Here is an 8,118-nt window from a genome sequence, read left to right on the forward strand (position 1 = left end):
TTTTTCTATGTATTTTTTTTTTATTTCAGGGTATTATGAGGGTACAAACATTTTGGTTACACTTTATGTCTTTGCCTCACCCAAGCAAGGGTTAATTTCCAGCGATAATGAAAAGAAAGATGTGGAAAGAAGGCCTAAATAAATAGAGGGGAATCCAATGTGTACAGTTAGAAGACTTAAGGTTGTGATTCTTCCCAAATTGATTTATACATTCAATTACCCAACAAAGTTAGTGAGTGCACATGCGTATATGCATGTGTGTTTATATACTTGATATATACAGATATTGATACACATATCGATATTGATATACATATATATCATATATATACATATATACACATATATCATATATGTATCATATACACATATATCATATATGATACATATATGTATACATATATACACATACATATATCAAGTGTTGACAAAGTTGTGAAACAACAGAAGCTTCCATAAACCATGTGTGAGAGTGTGAAGTGGCGTAGTCAACTTGGAAAACACTTTAGCAATATTTACTAATGCAGAACATCCACTTATCCTACACTCAGCAATTCTACTGTAGATAAAAACCCATTGAAAATGGTTCATACAACTATGAACTAGAGACACACGTAAGAATGTTCATAGCAGCATTACTTGTAGTAGCCCCAAACTGGAGACAAACCAAATGTCCATTTGGACTGGATATATAAATCGTGGCATAGTCTGTGGAAGACTATATATATTAATGAAAAAGAAAGAACTACTGCAATATGCAACATTCAACAAGAAGGAATCACACAAATGCAAAGTGGAATGAAATACGTCAGCCACAAAACACCACATACCGTGTGTGGCTCCCATTTATGTGAAGTCCCCATGCAGGAAAACTAATCTACGGTGATGTAGTTACTCTAGTTCTTGCATTTGTGAAGGACTAATGATCGGGATGGGACATGTGGGGAGGTCTCTGGAGTGCAGATTGATGGGAGTATTTACTTTTTTAAAAAAATTATTAAGCTTTACACAAATGAATTGTGTACTTTTAAACAAATATTTTATTCTTGAATAAAATAGTTACAAATGTAAGTAAATTTCATGCCAAATTATTATCTTCATATACTCTGACCCTTTTCCGAATCCTCAAACTTTTCCCTTTCTCTACTTTTTCCTCGTTAGTCTGCTGATTCGGTCATCAAATACAATGCATGGTTTGAGTCAATAATGTATCTTTCAAAACAAGTAAAACAAAGGAATGATTATCTCTTCAAAGTTTTTAGCAGAGAAACATAAAGGTCTGTTTCAGTTCTTTCTAATGATAAGTCATGTTTTCCAACCTATGCATTGTATTATCTAGCAGGCTTTAACTGATTTTCCCTCCAAAATGCAAATGTTAATTTATTTGAGCAGCTATTTTTCAATGCTGTTTTGCAAAAAAATGAGATACTGCTAAGATATGCCATATCGTTCTGACATAATGAATACTGGCAATTATTCTTATGTGACATTACATAAATGCTGTTTTAGCTTTTTTGGTTGCATTTGTCCAAAGGCCTACAATTGTATCTAATGTGTAGAAATTTCAAAAAATAAATAATTCAATTTATTATTTATTAAGTATCCACTCTTGAATGGCAGGTGTACACATTTGAATTAACCTGCTTAATTCAAGCAACTAACCAATGGTGTAGATATCATAATTGTATATTACAAAGAAGAAAATAATGCTCAGAGAAGTTAAGCTAGTTGCCTAAGAGCTCAGAGTTGACTTTGTCACATCTAGTGGGCCAGCACAAGTGTCACATGCATGGCTTCTCAGTGGTTAGACACCAAAGTGATCTATGAATGGACAAAACCATATGGCACCTGGCCCACTGTTGATGAAAGAAACAGTTGCAGCTCATCCAATACAGGACAGAATCAAGGTTGTTCAACACAACTTAGATCAAGGATTGTAGGCAAGCTGTTGTCTCCTGTGCCCAAGGCACAAAAGCACAAGGTTTAACTGAGGAAAGTTGCTTTCTGTCCTCAAGTACACATAAACATGAAAATGAGAGAACCAAGCCAGCCAGCGCCACCTTAAATAGTAATTCCTCCAGTTTTTCTAACATTCTATTACTCTGTAGAGCATCTCCTCCACATGTTTGCATGACTTAGGGTTATTTGTATTAGAAGAGCCCATTGTTATTGCCCTTGAATTATGAATAGAAAATGATAATTCAAACCATGCCTGAATGTCTCTTAAAAGCCTGAGAGCAGGAAAGTACAGTGACCCCAACAGATGTTCATGGAAGGTTAAAATTTTGAAACCTCCTATCAACTTTCATCATGTAAAGGTCAATGGTGAGGCAGTTAGTACCTTTGGAAGTTAGCAAAGTTTCCAACTTTACTACTAAAAGTGCTAACTAGTATTTTCAAACTAAGAAAGATTAGCATTTTATAGAATTATATAGATACAATCAGTTAAATCCAGGGTACACTTTAGTTTGAAATTATAAACAAAATCAATACAGGAAAAAAATACAAATTTGGTCCTGGCTCTTATCATCACTGTGGCAGCAGAATAATCCCCCACATCAACGAGATATTTATGCCCTAATGTTAACTTACACATAGAGAGGGACTTTGCAGAGGTGATTAAAATTAAGTATCTTGAGATATAGAGATGATCCTTGATCAAGCAACTAGGCCCAATTTAATCACATTAATACCAAAGAGCAGAGAACCTTTCCCAGCTCTCATCAGGACAGATTTGACTTTCCTCCAAAGATGGAGGGTGGGGCCACAAACCAAGAAACATGGGTGGGCTCCAGAAGCTGGAAATGGTAGGGATATGAATTCTCCCCTAGAGCTTTCGGAAAGGAGCACAGTCCTGATAACCCTTTGATTTAGCCCAGTGAAACTCATGTTGGATGTCTACAGCACTATAAAATAATCAATCTGTGTTGTTTTAAGCCACTAAGTTTGCCATGATTTATTAAGTCAGCAAGAGAAAACAAATATAACCACACTAGAGAAAAGCATTAGATACTATTCTTCCCCCTACTAGTGCAATCAGCACAGTCACTTTTTTAAATGATGATGCTGAAAATACTGTATTAGCCCTCATTATAAACAGTGGGATTAATAGCCATGGGGACACCTTTTGTATTTATGGAACACCATCTTGTTCTTGACTTTGGTGTTTCCTCTGCCTGGAGTATGTTTTCCCCTTATTTCTAGGATCTCCTACTAATCTTTCAAAGTGCCGAGCAAACACCAGGCATAAACAATGAAGGCATCTGTGTTCACAGGGCTTGCAGGTTTCTCAAGGAGGAGCAGGAAAGACCTAATTAATGGTTAAGCCAAACTCCTCAAATCGACAATATGCAGTCCAAATCCAACATCCCGGAGCGTGTTGAGTTCTGGTTTTTATCTTTTAGTCCCAACCTGAAGAAGCCTAGACGTGTGGTCCATGTGCCGGCAGGGTAGTGGAAGTCTGGAGGGATCTCCAATGAGAGCAGGGGTGTGTGATGTTTACCGCTGTGTACTCAGTACTCAGCCCAGAGCAGGGCATGCAAGCTGCCTCCATGGCTTCTTGGTGAATAAATGAAAGAAGTAAAGCCAGTGGTTGGTAGGAGCAATACAGAAATTCCATCCACTCCAACTTTTTTATGGATGACAGGACACATTACCCTCAGCTGCACCAAGGGCCAAATCAGTGAAGCTAACAAAGAATCCATAACCTGTGACCTTTGCCTTGAGGCTAGTGGTCTAATGATCAGCCAGTCAGTCTAGAAGTACAGGCTGGGAATGGTGGTAACTCATGCCTACATGGCAGTTTGGAGGCATATGGAATTCAGGTAGCTTGAAAACAATGGAAGAATTATGGATGGTAGTGCTTGACAAAACAGCAACCTAGAGCAAGCCAGCAGTGAATTGACAGAACCCAGAGTACATGGGAAGGCTCCCAGGCAGAGTCAGGCCCCAATTTGTGGCTCATGGCTTGGAGTAAGGTCAGAGCTGATGACTGAGGGCTTGGAGTACAGGTGGACAGATTATTGAATGGGAGAGGCTAACTGGTCCATCCTGGCCCACCAGGATGGGGCTGGGGTTTGGAGCTTCGGGACAAGAAGAACAAGGACAGAGGAGCTTGTGCAGGGACTGGGGTTGGGGTTGGGACTATGGCCCAGTTATTTTAAGGGTCCTCATTCTCTACATGATTAAGGCCACAGATTAATTACAAATCCCACACTATTGTGGCAATGAGATTCCCAATAAGCACCCTTTTTTGCCTGGACTGCTTCACCAACTAAGCCTGTGGATTGAAGTCCTCCACATTTGCAGCCAAGCAGTATTGGAGAAAGCAGGGCTGGGTGGCATCAACCTTTCAAGAAATCCTTCCCTGACACATATTCTCATACTGAGTTTCATCAGCCCTTAGGTCATGCTTCTGTGGTGACTTGTATAAAATTTACTATGATTTGTGTATGTGCCTGTGTCCCTCCTGGAGGTGAATGTCTTGAGATTAACGGCCATGCCTCATTCATCTTGTTTTCTCAAGGTCAACCACAAGGACAAATGACATAAACTCAGTAAGGGTTGGTAATCAAAATGAGGACATTTTTCAATTCACAAGTTGTTCTGGTTTCTGGTTGGCAACAAAGACGGATCATTGTCATTTGAATGTTCTATTTATTCAAAAATTTGGAATGCATTTGTGTGTCTGTCTGTGCCTTGAGATAGATTTGGTCCTGGGTTATTGGTTTGTCTGAAGTGGCTAAGATTTTATGATGAAAATGTGCAGAATTACTACTTACTTGCAAACCCAATAGAGTTCATTGTTCATTTCTCTAATTTGTGTCTCCTTTATTTTGGTGAAGTGTTGGTACATGATGTTTCTCAGTTTTTAGAGATTTTTTTTTTAGTAGAAGTTTAATATTTGGGGTGGTCTGTTCCCTTGTTTCTAGTGAAAGCCTCAGACTTGTTAAAGTTTTAGAACATTCTGTATTTCTACAATTAAGGTCAAGAAGACTTTTTTTTTTTTTTTCTATTACTGTACAATTACTGAGAAAGCAAAATGGATGGCTTTAGAAAGTAGAAAAGGATATGCATTGACCGGATGAGATGAGTTTTGTACTTCCATTTTCATGGAACTTATTTTGATTCAAAACGAGTCCACCTTGAGTCTGGGGGGAAAGTAAGTGCAGGTTACTAACCAGATAGGTGACTGTGAGCACATTAAGTAATTTCTCTGAGTCCTAGTTTCTTCTTCCATGCCTAAAATGAAAATCGTAAAGTTACATTATGAAACTGGACCCAGAATACCCAACATAATACTGAAGAAGGACAAATTCAGCAAAGGACTGACACCACCCAACTTCAAGACTTACTCTAAATCTACAGTAACCAAGATAGTGTGGTATTGGTGAGAGAAAAGACAAATAGATCAATGGAACAAAATAGAGAGCCCAAAAATAGACCTACACAGATATACGATGGATCTTTTATAAAGGAGCAAAGGCAATATGGTGGAGAAAAGACAGTCTTTGCAACAAATGATGGTAGAACAACTGGACAGTCACGTGCAAAAAAATAATAAATCCAGACACAGATCTTACACCCTTCACAAAAAATTTACTCAAAATGGATCGTAGACCCAAATGCAAAAATCAAAACTGTAAAACATCTAAAAGACAACATAGGAAAGAAATCTAGATGATCTTAGGTTTGGCAATGACTCTTTATATGCAGCACCAAAGGCATAATCTGTGAAAGAAAGAATTCATAATTATACCTCATTAGAATTAAAAACTTCTGCTTTGTGAAAGACATTGTCAAGAGAATGAGAAGATGAGCCACAGACTGTAAGAAAATATTTACTAAAGATCTATCTGATGGAGGACTGGCAAAAGAATGAGAAGACAAACCACAGACCTGGAGAAAATATTTGCACAACACATATCTGATAAAGAAATTGTATCCAAAATATACAAAGTTCTTAAAACTTAACAGTAAGGAAACAAACAATTGAATAAAAAATGGGGAAAATATATTAACAGACCCCTCAGTGGAAAGGATATACCCATGGCAATTAAACATATCAAAGATGCTCAAATCGTATGTCATTAGGAAATTGTAAATTGAAACTATGATGAGAAACCACTACACACATATTAGAGTAGAAAAACTCCAAAAAATTGAAAACTCCAAGTGCTGACAAGGTTGTGGAACAACAGGAACTCTCAGCATTTGTTGCTGTTGAGAACGAAAACTGGTACAACCGCTTTGGAGGACAGCTTGGCAGTTTCTTACAAAACTAAACATGCTCTTACCATACTATCAAGTAATTGTGTTCCTTGGTGTGTACTTGAAAGCAGTGAAAACTATGATCATACAAGAACCTCCACATGGGTGTTTATAGCAGCTTTATTCTTAATTGCCCAAACCTGGAAGCAAACAAGTTGTCCTTCAGTACGTGACAGATAAATAAACTCTGGTACATCCAGACAAGGTAATACTACTCATTGCTAAAAAGAAATTGGCCATTAAACCATGAAAAGATAAGGGGGACCTTAAATGCATATTACTAAGTAAAAGAAGCCAATCTGAAAAGGCTATGCACTACACAATTCCAAATAATGATACTCTGAAACTATGGAGATGATAAAAAGATCAGTGGTTGCTGGGGTTACAGAGCAAAAGAGGAATGAATAGGAAGAACACAGAAGATTTTTAGAGCAGTGAAACTATTCTATATCAGACTCATGGTATTACCAATGCTGTAACAAACATATACTACTAGGATTTGAATTGCTAATATATTAAATCTATAGATCAATTTGGGGCCCTTTGACACATTCTCAATATTGAGTCTTTTAAACCATGAATCTGCTATATGTCTCCATTTATGTTGGTCTTCTTTAATTATTCTCAATAAATTATTTTTAATATTTTTCTGGTGTACATTTTACATTTCACATTTCTCATTATATTAAGTTTTATTCATAGACATTTGATATTTTTGATTCTGTTAGAAATAGTGTCTCTCTATTTAAATCTCATTTTTAATTTATTGGTGGTATTTAGAAATAAGTATTTTTGTATTTTTCTTATATCTAGTATCCTGGATATCAATTTGTTAATTTTACTTTCCTGTCAAAAACACAGTTTCTTTTTTCCTCTTTTCCGTTGCTTATTTTTTTCACTTTGTTCTCTATGTTTCATTCTCTGTTTTCTTTTGTCTGCTTTTATGTTTGTTATGTGGCCATTACTTAGAAACCCATTTTGACATACATATAGTGCTTTGAGTGTATCACTTTATATAGCTTTTTCAGTGTTTACTCAAGGTATTATTAATACATTGTATACAGGTAACTCATCACTGTCTACTGGAGTCACCATTTGAATCATTCTAGTAAAGTATCATAACCTTACTTCTCTTTTTACTTCCTCCTTTATAATAAAATTATCTTAGGTATGTCCCTTACAAACACTAAAAAACATCAGACAGTGTTATAATTTCTGTTTCAAACATTAAATATGCTTTAGAAATTCGAAGAAGAAAAGGAAGTGTATTGTATGTACCCATTTTTTTTGCTCTTTCTATTCTTTCTTCCTGATATTCCTTCTTTTATCATTTCTTTCTACTTAGAGAACTTTCTTTAGCCATTCTGTTAGAGTAGGTCTACTGTTTTTCTTAATTTGAGAGTGTTTTAACTTCCCTTCCATTCCTGAAGAATATTTTTGTGAGTACAGGATTCGGGGTTGATGGTTCTTTCCTTTAAACACTTGATCAAGAATAGATTAATGCCCTTGCTTGGGAGTGAGTGAGTTCTCAATCTCTTGGGAATGGATTAGTTCCCGTAAGAGTGAGTTGTTAAAAAGAATCTGGCTTCCTTGGTTTTGTTCTCTTGCTTCCTTTCTCAACATGTGGTCCCTTTGCACATGCCCACTCCTCTTCCGCTTTCCACCATGTGTTGAAGCACCCTGAGGCCCTCACCACATGCAGCTACCCCATCTTAAACCTTCCAGCCACCAGAGTGGTGAGCCAAATAAACCTCTTTTCTTTATACATTACCCAGCCTCAGGTATTCTGTTATAGCAACACTAAATGAGCTAAGACAGATCCCAACCATTGATTATTTTATTTCAGTT

Source organism: Propithecus coquereli, unplaced genomic scaffold (assembly GCF_000956105.1).
Source record: "Propithecus coquereli isolate 6110/MARCELLA unplaced genomic scaffold, Pcoq_1.0 Scaffold252, whole genome shotgun sequence".
Taxonomy (NCBI): Eukaryota; Metazoa; Chordata; class Mammalia; order Primates; family Indriidae; genus Propithecus; species Propithecus coquereli.